This window comes from Helianthus annuus, chromosome 7, assembly GCF_002127325.2.
Source record: "Helianthus annuus cultivar XRQ/B chromosome 7, HanXRQr2.0-SUNRISE, whole genome shotgun sequence".
Classification (NCBI taxonomy): Eukaryota; Viridiplantae; Streptophyta; class Magnoliopsida; order Asterales; family Asteraceae; genus Helianthus; species Helianthus annuus.
Genome location: NC_035439.2, coordinates 36,922,858 through 36,935,668, shown reverse-complemented (window position 1 = coordinate 36,935,668; position 12,811 = coordinate 36,922,858).

Sequence of the window (12,811 nt, the reverse complement as noted above, 5' to 3'; positions counted from 1 at the left end):
ATATAAGGATGCTTACATAAATTTTTGGATGTCCGGATGTATTCAGAACATACGTTATGCGCGAAAGTGCAAACTTATGCACTTTTTGACACTTTTAGTCCCTGAATGATCCAAAAGTTTGTTTTAGCATACCAAACCTCTCAAAGCCTATTTCTAAGCTATGTAAAGGATATTTATGGTATGTTTAACTTATGGACATGTTCCGGAATGTTCGTTACAGTTCAAATTGGCATACTTTCGCAGTTTGTCAAGTTTAGTCCCTGTAAGCGAATTAACTTGTTTTTGCTATACCAAAGCCTTCAAAACTTATTTCTAAGTTATGTAAAGGTTATTTAAGGTATGTTGAGTATATGTTGATGTTCCGGAGTATTTGTCGCATTAAACTGAGTACGTTTACGCACCAGTTTGCGTATAATTCTCCAGAAAGCGATGTAGAGTTTGAAATTGAACGAAAGTCAAAACATGAAAAATGTAAAACACAATCAAACAATCATTGGGATAAAATAACATTGTTTTATTGATAATTGAACTGTTCACAATGATTACAAGCACAAATGTTACAGTCTCCCCTACTTGTGGAAATTTCGTCCCGAAATTTATTTAGAGGAAACTGATGGAAAAAGATGCGGATATTTTGCCTTCATTTGATCTTCACGTTCCCAAGTAAATTCGGGTCCACGCTTAGATTCCCAACGAACCTTGACCAAAGGAATGCGCTTGCGTTTAAGCCACTTGACTTCACGTTCCATGATTTCTACCGGTTTCTCAACAAACTTCAGTGTTTTATCAACACGAATTTCGTCAAGCGGTATGTGGAGGTTTTCATCAGCTAAACACCTCTTGAGATTGGACACGTGCAAGGTTGGATGAACATTTCCAAGTTCAGGAGGTAACTCAAGTCTGTAGGCTACCTTACCGATTCTTTCGATGATCTTGAATGGTCCAATATATCTAGGTGCAAGTTTTCCTTTCTTTCCGAATCTGATCACACCTTTCCAAGGTGAGACCTTAAGTAATACACGATCACCGACTTGAAAATCCAAGGGTTTGCGTTTTAGGTCCGCGTAACTCTTTTGACGGCTTCTAGCTGTCTGAAGGTTATCACGAACTTTCTTTACCTTTTCTGTTGTCTCTAAAATGAGGGCAGGTCCAGTAAGTTGAGCCTCACCGATCTCATTCCAGCAGACTGGTGAACGACATTTTCGACCATAGAGAGCCTCGAAAGGAGCCATGTTGATGCTGGAGTGATAACTGTTGTTGTAGGAGAATTCAATCAATGGAAGATGTGAATCCCAACTACCACCAGAGTCTATCACACAAGCTCTAAGCATATCCTCCAGTGTCTGGATTGTTCTTTCAGATTGACCATCCGTTTGCGGATGATAAGCTGTGCTCAGATTAAGTTGAGACCCCATAGCAGATTGCATGGTTCTCCAAAAATGAGAAGTGAAACGAGCATCTCTGTCAGAAATGATGCTCAAAGGAACACCATGTCGAGCTACAATTTCATCTACGTAGATTTGAGCAAGTTTGTCAGCCGAAAAATCCTCACGGATTGGTAAGAAATGCGCTGACTTGGTAAGACGATCCACGACTACCCAGATGGCATCGTGACCTTTCTTTGTGCGCGGAAGTTTAGTAATGAGATCCATAGTAATGTTTTCCCATTTCCAAACTGGGATCTCCGGTTGCTCTAATAATCCGGAAGGACGTTGATGTTCAGCCTTAACCTTAAGACAAGTAAGGCATTTTGATACGTATAAGGCAATGTCTTTCTTCATACCAGGCCACCAATACTGAATACGAAGATCCTTATACATCTTATCTGAGCCAGGATGAATGGAATAACGAGACTTATGGGCTTCATCCATAAGCAAGGTACGAAGATCATCTTGGCTTGGGACCCACAAACGGTCCATGAAATAGTACGATCCATTGTCTTTCAGTTCAAGAGCAGGTGTTATGTGATAAGGAAATTCCTTATCCATTAAACCTTGTGAAACACAAGCTTGTTGAGCCTGAGAAATACGGGCTTGTATATCAGTTTGAATAACAGATTGGACACGTACACAATGAAGCCTAGTACGTTCCTTGCGACTCAATGCATCGGCTACGACATTCGCCTTACCAGGATGGTAGCGAATCTCGCAATCGTAGTCGTTTAGAAGTTCAACCCAACGTCGTTGTCTCATGTTGAGTTCCTTTTGATTGAAGATATGTTGAAGACTTTTGTGGTCAGTGAAAACCACACATTTTGTACCGTACAAATAGTGTCTCCAGATCTTAAGAGCGAAGACAACTGCACCCAACTCAAGATCATGAGTGGTGTAGTTCTTCTCATGTATCTTCAACTGTCTTGATGCGTATGCTATGACTTTATTTCTTTGCATCAGGACGCAGCCAAGACCCAATTTAGATGCGTCGCAATAAACGACGAAATCATCGTTGCCCTCAGGCAATGTTAGGACAGGCGCGTCGCAAAGCTTTTGTTTCAAAGTCAGAAACGCTTCCTCTTGTTTGACTCCCCAATCAAATGGCTTGTTCTTCTGAGTTAGAGCAGTCAGAGGAACTGCAATCTTTGAGAAGTTCTCAATGAAGCGGCGGTAATAACCCGCTAGACCAAGAAAAGAACGAACTTCAGTAGGAGTAGTAGGCGTATCCCAATCCTTAATGGCACTGATCTTGGAGGGATCTACGTGAATACCTTGTTCGTTGACAATATGCCCCAAGAATTGAACCTCCTTAAGCCAGAATTCACACTTGGAGAATTTGGCGAAAAGTTGCTCTTTCTTTAGGAGTTCCAACGTAAGACGAAGATGTTGCTCATGATCAGCTCGCGTCTTAGAATATATTAAGATGTCATCAATAAAAACGATGATGAGCTTATCTAAATAAGGCTTGCAGACCCTATTCATCAAGTCCATGAAAACAGCAGGAGCATTAGTCAAACCGAATGGCATGACTGTGAACTCATAATGTCCATAACGAGTACGGAACGCTGTCTTGGGAATGTCTTCTTCATGTACACGAAGCTGATGATATCCAGATCGTAGATCAATCTTTGAAAAGTAAGATGCGCCTTGTAATTGATCGAAGAGATCATCAATGCGAGGTAGGGGATATCGATTTTTGATGGTAAGCTTGTTAAGCTCACGATAATCGATACACATCCTAAAAGATCCATCCTTCTTCTTTACAAAGAGAACGGGAGCACCCCAAGGTGAAAAGCTAGGACGGATAAAACCTTTGTCGGAGAGTTCCTGCAGCTGTTTAGACAACTCTTGCATCTCGGACGGTGCAAGACGATATGGAGCTCTGGCAACGGGATTTGCACCAGGTACGAGATCAATACGGAACTCGACTTGGCGTGCTGGAGGTAGACCAGGTAAGTCTTCAGGGAATACTTCGGAATAATCCCGAACGACAGGAATATCTGAAATAGACTTACCCTTGCCTTTATCTGCTGTAACATGTGCTAAGAAAGCCACATAGTGCTTTCGCAGATACTTCCGTGCTTTAAAACAGGACATGAGTTTGAGACCACCGGCAGGCTTCTCACCACGAACCTGTAGGATCTCGCCTGTTGACAGCAGTACACGAATAATCTTCTCAGAACAAACTATCTCTGCGCGATGCTTGGATAACCAATCCATTCCCACTATAACGTCGAAGCTTCCAAGTTGCATTGGCGTGAGGTCAATAGGAAAAATATGGTCGTTAAGGTTCAACTGGCAGTTGCGTAGAACAGAATTAAGAACAATGGGTTCACCACTGGCAACCTCTACTGTCAAAGGTTTACCTAGTTTCGTTCTAGACATGCGAAGCATTGTCTCAAAAGACAATGACACAAAGCTCTTGTCGGCACCCGAATCAAAAAGAACAGATGCTGGCTGATTATTAATAAAGAACGTACCGTTCACCACCTCGTTGTCTGCTTGTGCTTCTTGTGCATTCATGTTGAAGACTCGACCTCGAGCCGGTGCCGGATTCTGGTTTGCATTCTGGTTCTGGTTGACTAGTCTTGGACACCGATTTCTGTAGTGGGTCAGATCCCCACAATTATAACATGCACCTGGTGGGTAGTTTGGTCGTGCAGCCTGACCCTGTTGCTGAGCAACCTGTTGAGCAGGGTTCTGGACTGCGTGATTCTGAGCAAACCGACAAACATCGGCAAGATGACCCGATTTCCCACAGTTAGTACAGAAACGGCACTGATATTGTGGCTGGTGGTGACTGTTGCATCGATTGCACAAAGGTGCACTTCCTGAGTAGGGTTTCTTTGCTGGAGGCTGGTTGGGAGCTGCCTGGTTTGTTTGGGCAGTGACAGCATAGTTTTGGGAAGCCTTACGCTTCCTTGACCCCCTTGAGGAACCAGAGTCCTTTCCCTTCTTGTTCTGACCTTTCTTACTATCCTCCTTGTCAGCCGACTGCTTCTTGCCCTTGTCACCCTTCCTGTGTAGTTTATTCTTTCGGATCTGCGACTCAGTCAATGTCGCTGATAACTCGATTGCCTGACGGAGTGTGGTAGGGTTGCTACCAGTGAGAATGTCTTGTACTGAGTCAGGTAGGCCGTCGATGTACCTTTCGATGGCCTTATCGAGTGGGGTAACCATAGTCGGGCAAAGGAGACTCAACTCCTCAAACCTATCCGTATAAGCCCTGTGCTCGCCACTATCTTGCTTCAAAACATCAAATTCTTTCTCCAACGCTCGCTGTTCATGACGAGGACAAAACTCCTTCATCATAAGGGCTCTCAGTTCAGCCCATGACTGAGCTAGAGCAACTTCTGCACCTTGATCTCTCATAACCCCATTCCACCATGTTAGAGCCCTCTTCTGAAACACGCTTGAAGAAAACTCGACCTTGCGATTATCCGGACACTGCACGTGGCGAAAAGTGTTCTCGATGCTCTCGAACCACTGAAGAAGCCCAGTTGCTCCCTCAGAACCACTAAACTTGAGTGGCTTAGCCGAGTTAAAATCCTTGTATTTGCATGTACCATTGTTGTTGTTGGCCTGGTTCCATTGAGCAAAGAGATTCGGAAATTGAGCAGCCATCTGCTGCGCAATAATCTCCGCCAGCTCGGCAGTAGCTATCTGGTTGTCGCGTCGAGGAGGCATTCTAGAAGAGAAAAACATGAAATGAAACGAGTGAGATGATTGGATGAAGAGAATGAGATGAAGCAAAATCAACAAAAGCAAAGATGGCGGTTATGCATCGCAAAGCAAATAAGCGACATGAAATGTTTAGTCAAAGTAAATGGGTCAGGATTAGTGTATCGCGAAGACATGCTCGCCTATAAGTGAACACTCACCCCAAGAGTTCCCAGGTAAGAGTGACTGGTCCGATTATGTGGATTTGTACGAACACTCTAGCCTTAGACAGAAAACCCAGGGTACAGGCATTCACTCTTCCAGTTCGCACGTGTTCACACTATTAACCCAAAACTTTGACGGGATTTTTGAAATCCAAAGAGGTTCAAAACCATATAACAGAGGGTTCAAAACCTTATAACAGAGGGTTCAAAACCTTATAACAGAGGGTTCAAAACCTTATAACAGAGGGTTCAAAACCTAGTAATCAATCATCCTAGAACAGATGATTAATTTTCAAAGCGGATTCGGAACCGAAGTTCCTGTTGTGGTTATCACCTAAGGATAGGTGATGTGCATGTTTTAAACTCTAAACACAAGATAACTTGTGTTAGGGTCCTAGAAAGTTATAGTCTAGGTCAAAGCATTACTAATAACCTAATTCCCTATAACCATTGGCTCTGATACCAACTCTTCTGTCACACCCCGGCCGCGTATAACATGCAACCGCGGCGGAAACGCCGGGGAGTGTTGTGAACAGAATTAAATTGTTTCATAACCATGGCATACAAGTTGTATTTTATTTATAAACAAAGGTGTTACATTGTCTTGGAAAGAGAGTACGGAAATCAAAACATAATTAAGCTAGTTCAAACTTCATTTTTAGGCTCTAAGGCACAGGTCCGCCCTAGAATCATGATCATCGTCCTATGGAATAGCTCCTGAAAACACATGTGAAAGTAGGTACGTCAGCATAAAAATGCCTGTGAGATACATAGTTTTTTGTGAAAATGGGATTCATGACTTGAGCTTAAAGAAATGTTTAATAACAGTCAGTCATGAACCTTGTAATTTGTTTTGCTTTGTAAACCATTTGAAAAACGATAACATCAAACGATATGTATAGATAAGTGCAAGGTTAAACGAATAACCAAGTAAAATGAGTTGAATAAGATAAGTTGTATGTGAAAATAATGTCTTGTGAAGAAAATGTTATTTATGTAAAATGTAATGTGTCTAAACTGAAATGACTTAGATAACGCCACGATATGTAATATTATACAAACATTTATATATAAGAAGTACCAGCGGCGTATCCACCACGTTTGTATCATATTACATACGCCCCGTTAGTTGAATCATTTACCCAAACCAATCCACCATGTAAATTGTTCATGTGTAAACCAAATGTCAAGTGTTATTGTAATCCATGTCAAGTGTTTATGTTCAAATGTAAACCACCAAATGTATATGTCAATGTCGACGTGTTTATGTTCAATGTAAATCATGTAATGTGTAATCCCAAGATGTATCATGTATGGTAAGCGAAATGTATCAACTTAAACCATATGCACAAAACAAGTCGTTGAAGTAAAACGTGGTTTAAATCAGCGTTATGTTCTGCGGGAAATGCATGCTCTATTGATATTAACATTTATGTGGTATTGTAAACTATGCATACATCCAAGCCTTGAGACTGCGGCGATAAACCCTTAAACAAATTAAAGGTTTATCTAAGTTATGTATATCGAATTCGGTCATTCCTTCCAGTCCTATCAAACCCAGGACTTCAGAAACGGGAGTTGTCAATTCCTATGGTACCACTACCTACTAACGAACGGCGTGATCAATGTTAATGAATGTATTGTCCCATGTTAAACAAACCAAATGTCATAACAAAATGAAGGCATGTGATGTAAACAATTGTACTAAGTATGCTAAGTAAACATACGAAGCAGAAATGTTTATGTAAATCAATGTGCCCATATGCTGAGTAAACATATGCAGCAGAAATGTTTATGTAAATCAATGTGTCCATATGCTGAGTAAACATATGCAACAGAAATGTTCATGTAAATCATTGTGCCCATATGCTGAGTAAACATATGCAGCAGAAATGTTTATGTAAATCAATGTGTCCATATGCTGAGTAAACATATGCAACAGAAATGTTCATGTAAATCAATGTGCCCATATGCTGAGTAAACATATGCAGTAGAAATGTTCATGTAAATCAATGTGTCCATATGCTGAGTAAACATATGCAACAGAAATGTAATGTAAATCAATGTACTAAGTACGCACACAATGGGCATACATAGCATAAAATGTAATGAAATCGTGTACTATAATGTACTAACAACATAGCAGGCATATGATGTGAAAACATGGAAAGCATGAATGTAACAGATAGGCACATGTGTTTCACCCCAAAACAGTTTGGAAAACAGTAAAAGAGGGGTTCAATGTACTCACCTGAGATTGCTTTGAGTTCCTTGTATAATAACCAGATAATGCTAAAGATCACGGGATATCAAACGGCACCTAATAGGTAGCTATGTTAATATACCGGACCAAATCGGAAGGATCGGACAGTACGCGGGTTCGAAAACCAAACGAGTATGGAGACTCATGTAATATGGTTTAACAAAGCCTACATACTAAAATGAAACTTAACCTAAGTGCTTACGGTCCATCACGACCCGTTGAGGTAGCTTATGCCACCCTAACGCGTCGTTCGCGTAGAACGCATTCGGAACGTCTAACATCGTGACCACAAGGTATAACCTCGGAAGGTTATAGCTATGGTCACCTAATGTGTTTGGTCGGATCCTAAAGATCGACCAAATGGGTCGGGTTCGAAAGTATAAGCGATGGTTTAGATCGCTTACCTTACGACCCTATATAAGCACTAAACTAAAAGTGACAAGCTAAGCATGTTAGAACATGCTTAACTAAGTTTGAAAACAGGTTTGACATCAAAACAAACGGCTTTGATGCTCACGAGTCGTTTAGTTACAAAAATATGCAAGAATGCACATTTTGGCCGAAACTACGACTCGTCACTGAGCCTAGATAACGTGGTGATCAGTAGGTATGGTCACTATGGACCATAACCATCGTGATCACGCTCACATTATGAAGTTCCATGAACTTCGCATCGACCATAAGCTGGTCAATGCAGAAAGTCAACAAAACGTTGACTTTTGGACTCGAAAAGCGAATAAAAGAGCGAAAGAAGACTTACGGAGGGTCCCCGAGTGCAAATCAAGATCAAACAGCTCAGGTATGAAACAATGGTTTCAACTTAGAGCTTTAGGATCTGATTTTGTGATTTTTACACTAAAGGGGGGGGGGTATTTATAGGAAAAGTGGAACCGTTAGGATCGTTTTATCGAATATCGTGCCTTGATCTCGTGCGTACATGTGTCCAGTGGATAAGTTCAGTGAACTTGACTCTTGGCTCTTCATTGGGTGAAAAGGCATTGCCCCTTGATCGAACGAAAGGCCAGATTCTGCATTAAATGCACAATCTTTCTGTCAGACATCCCCACGCGGCCCGCCTAAACATTTAGGCAAAACTCACGCGGGCCGCCTGGCCCTCTCTGATCTGCACCACTTGCAGAATTTACATTTGGTCCCTGTTGCATGTTTAAGCTATTTCCAGCCCTTCTAAGACCTGTAGAGCCATCTTTAAGGCCCCAAAATGATGCCTAAACATTGTGGACATGAAACATGCCCAAAAATATGTCGGATGTCGGTTCGTTTGGCCGTACGATCGCGATGTTCGCTTAATTACGACGGAATGCGCATAAGCGCGAAAGACGATCCAAATGACGCGACGAATGGATTTTTCTCATGCCAAACACTAAGGCATAATATAAGGATGCTTACATAAATTTTTGGATGTCCGGATGTATTCAGAACATAAGTTATGCGCGAAAGTGCAAACTTATGCACTTTTTGACACTTTTAGTCCCTGAATGATCCAAAAGTTTGTTTTAGCATACCAAACCTCTCAAAGCCTATTTCTAAGCTATGTAAAGGATATTTATGGTATGTTTAACTTATGGACATGTTCCGGAATGTTCGTTACAGTTCAAATTGGCATACTTTCGCAGTTTGTCAAGTTTAGTCCCTGTAAGCGAATTAACTTGTTTTTGCTATACCAAAGCCTTCAAAACTTATTTCTAAGTTATGTAAAGGTTATTTAAGGTATGTTGAGTATATGTTGATGTTCCGGAGTATTTGTCGCATTAAACTGAGTACGTTTACGCACCAGTTTGCGTATAATTCTCCAGAAAGCGATGTAGAGTTTGAAATTGAACGAAAGTCAAAACATGAAAAATGTAAAACACAATCAAACAATCATTGGGATAAAATAACATTGTTTTATTGATAATTGAACTGTTCACAATGATTACAAGCACAAATGTTACACTCGGTATGCTAGGTTATGCACTCACAAGTAATCAATCAAGTCCTATTGTATGCACGTATAATAATCAGTTTCGAATTCGCAATATTTCACATGTAATCTATGTCACAAAGTGTGTTTGGCAATTGACAACATGCACCACGTAAGTAAGTTCTCATGCAATTTATGTTTCACACAAACGTTCATCACAGTTTGTACTATCATGATTATTGATTCACATACTTGAGAGAGTCACAGTCTTAACGAAGTTAGCACTTATCAGGGTTTATAAAAATAAGGTAGCACCGTTAATTAACTAACAGAATTTACTAATAGAGTTAACAAAAGTTAACCACTTACATGGTCATGTACGTAACTAAACAAAGTTAACAACTTAACAGGTTCAATCATGTTCTATAATACATTCATAGCTCCATGTTAACAACACACAAGTCGGACAGAGCCTTGCCCTATTTGAAACTCGGACAAGAAGTGAGGGGGGCTTCCCCTGTTTAAAAGTCGGATCATGAGGGGTCACAATGTCGGAACATAACATATACACAAACATCGGACCATATTAGTAACAAAAGTCGGACAAGGTAACACCCCCCCCCAAACTCGGACAGGGGAGTGTCCCTTCACACAATCAAACTTGGGCTTCAAGCCCAAAAGCTCGGACCATGTGGGTAGTGTAAAGCTCGGACCAAAGGTAGGGGTTAAAACTCAGACAACGTATGAAATTAAAAAAAAGCTCGGACTCCTTTCAATTGCTTAAACATCGCACAAGGAGGTATGGGGGGTTAAAACTCGGACACACCATGCTAATCAAAGGTCGGACCCCTTTGATTAAAGAAAAGTCGGACAAGGCACAATAATAAACATTAAAAGGCCGGACCCTTCTCTTTATAATACAAAAGTAGAAAATTCATTCACTTGGTTCTCTAGCACTATTGGGCCGAAGCCACAGCCAATGGCCTTCGGTTGACCGCCCATCACCACCAATCAACAACTCGTGGAACTTTCTTTGACACAAAAAGAATTTCTTATTCACACAATCAGATCCCCATGAACTGATTTCAATTATTAATCTTATTAAAACACCTAACAATGGCCGACATATGATATTGTTTCTAGGCTATCTATTGGACCGATTAAGGTAGTGGACTGCAAGATTTTTTTTTTCACACATAGAATTAATCCTTCTCTTATCAAATCTGACAATACACCTTAATGCACATGGTTTGACTTTAATAAACTAAATCACAGCCGCCACTTTTACTCATAGACTTAATACTATTGGACCAAATTCAAATCACCATTTAGACATATTTACATATTCATATCAAAGTCACATGGTTACTGACATCATCACATGCCTTATCATTTTGTATTATTCAATTCACCTACATCACCACCCAATGACAAACAATCTAATCATGTGCTTTTATCAATTAAGTCATAGGTTGTAATACAATCACATGCCAATGAAAATTCCCATGCAACATACACACACAATGGCCGACAATTCTGCAGTGATCCTTATAACTTAGTTGCATTATCAAGACTTCACGTGCAAACAATAATCATAACAATCTAACATGACATATACTCCACATCAACAGTTAACAAATTAGACAAACAAGGAATAACACTAACCAATAATGATGATCCCAACCGGGGGTTTTTGCTACTGCCGTTCACCTCTTGCCTAGGGTTTGCGAAAATATGATAGGGGTTGTGTATTACTCCTCTAATGTGCGTATACATAAACCCAAAGAAACAGTTGGGCCGAGTCCAATAATGTTGAGGGGATTTGGGCCGATTCAAGGAACTTATTCTATGCTAAACTAGGCCAGGTTTGACCCAGGCCTATGCAGCTAAGTTGGGCTCGGCTAAATTTGTTCGGGTCGGAATAAAGTGTAAGACAATTGCTAACATGGCCCAATAAATTGCGGCCCAAATGCAATGCTAATAATATTAGTTCGGTAAAGTTGTCACGCACACTAAGCAAATTAATAGGCAAACATAAACGCGGAACGTATAACACATCCAGAGTGGAATAATAAAGAATGTTATTTAGAAAATTTGGCGTTACTAACCTTAAAGGTTCGGGTTGTCACAGCTCTAGGCCACCAAGGGGGAAGCCGCCAAGATGCTGATCAACTTCGACTATGAGAGGCACGAGATCACCCAGGATGCCAAGGTCTCTGCTGCAATAGCTATGTACAAGATCCAGCTGCAAATGGCTACGGAGGCTCAGGATCCTGTTTTTGACAAGAGCACCTGGGATGTTGAAGGCTGGAAGGCTAGGCTGGCTGAACTGGAGGATGATGAGGAGGCTGAGGAGATCCCGATGCTTGAGGGTGGATACATTGGCAAGGATCAGGGTGGAGAGGCAAGTGGAGCCGGTGGTGATGGTGCATCGAAGGATTGAGCTGCAGGATTGGGCAATGATGGAAATTTTGAGACTTAGCCGGAGCCCAATTTTTTTTGTTTGGTGGTTGTTATGTTTTAAAACAATTATGGTCTGTATTTGAACAATAGGTTTAGGGTTGAGGATCTAGGATCCTGTGAACAATAGGTAGGATTACACATGGTGGAGGGATCCTCTGTTTGGGGGATGAAGCCATTGTGATCCTGCCGCCTTTAATTTCCTGCACCTGCTATGACCGCATGAACAATGGACACCCTTTGCCAACCCATGTGGACGGGCCACGTTTTGCTGGTAGAAATGTGGGTTGGCAATTATGACAACTTAAAAAGGGGTTAAATATTTAATGAATAAAACTTTTAGCTTTTGACTTATCCTGTGATGTTATCCTTGTATATCTTTTGAACTTTCAATTGTCTTGATTTATACTTGTCTAAGTAAGAAAGGTTAAGCAAATTATGTTTAAGAAATTTAGGATATGATCCAGGATCAAATATCCTATAGTCGAAAACTTCCAAAAAGTAGTTAATTTTAAGGATCATAGGTTCAGTTGTCAAAGTGTAAGGGTTATTCAAAATAATGAATGTAATCAAAACAGTTAAGGATCATACCTGAGAATCCAAGTTAGGATCCTAACCTTTAACACTGTAATCAGGATAACCATAAGAAAAGATTTTAATGGGTAATAAGGATTAAGGATCCTTAATTGTTTAACTTCGAAAACCTGAAAATAGAATATAACTTGGGACTAAGCCAATATCAGAGATAAGTTAGTAACTGGGGACATGCCCAAAGGATAACTGGGGACAAGCCCAAAGGATCACTGGGGACAAGCCCGAAGGATAACTGGGGACAAGCCCGAAGGATAAC